Source organism: Anoplopoma fimbria, unplaced genomic scaffold (genome assembly GCF_027596085.1).
Source record: "Anoplopoma fimbria isolate UVic2021 breed Golden Eagle Sablefish unplaced genomic scaffold, Afim_UVic_2022 Un_contig_5569_pilon_pilon, whole genome shotgun sequence".
Classification (NCBI taxonomy): Eukaryota; Metazoa; Chordata; class Actinopteri; order Perciformes; family Anoplopomatidae; genus Anoplopoma; species Anoplopoma fimbria.
The window spans coordinates 1-563 of NW_026549051.1; the positions used below are offsets into that span (position 1 = coordinate 1).

The following is a 563-nucleotide window of genomic DNA, read 5'->3' on the forward strand; positions in this document are numbered from 1 at the left end:
GATGATCCCCAACTGTTTGCTGCCCGTGTCAACCTCGTGGCACACGTGTCGCTTGTCATGGTGCAGTACTTTCAATTGGGCATTGCGATGCTGCTTAGCACAACCGCACAGGCCCTACAAGGTCAAGCACACTTGTCTTGTTAAAATCAGCTTCTATTCTTTTTGACAAGTACACAAGGCTCAGCCGAATGGCAAGCCTGCCAAAAATAGGTTCAACTCATTGGTGTTCCTCTCCACGGAAGTCTTTAGTAAAAGGCGAAAGACTTGTGCGTTATGAAGAGAAACCAAAGTAAGTACCGCCCCGGTGAGAGCAGCCAGAGACACCAGTCGTCCCAGCCAAAACTCTCGCGGTGAGCCTCAGTCGACGTGGCGCGTTCCAAATTCCAAGCCACACCCATTCCACTACTCCCGCCCACATTTCCTTCCGAGAGGGCAATATTCCCACATTCTTCAATTTATTTCCTCCAATCAAATCATTAAAAACTGAATAGCTGTATTTATCTTCTTCCCCTTCCCTCGCTGTTGATTCAGAGCTGGAAATAATTTCCCCCAGCAGACACGGC

At 48.7% G+C, this 563-nt stretch overlaps 1 non-coding gene across 1 annotated transcript; it reads right to left on the bottom strand.

Annotated features, from left to right (window-relative positions):
- Positions 1 to 181: 181 nt before the first annotated feature.
- LOC129114680 (U5 spliceosomal RNA) lies at positions 182 to 293 on the bottom strand. The gene has a single exon (XR_008532637.1). It is a non-coding gene; the product is annotated as a U5 spliceosomal RNA (small nuclear RNA).
- Positions 294 to 563: the final 270 nt, after the last annotated feature.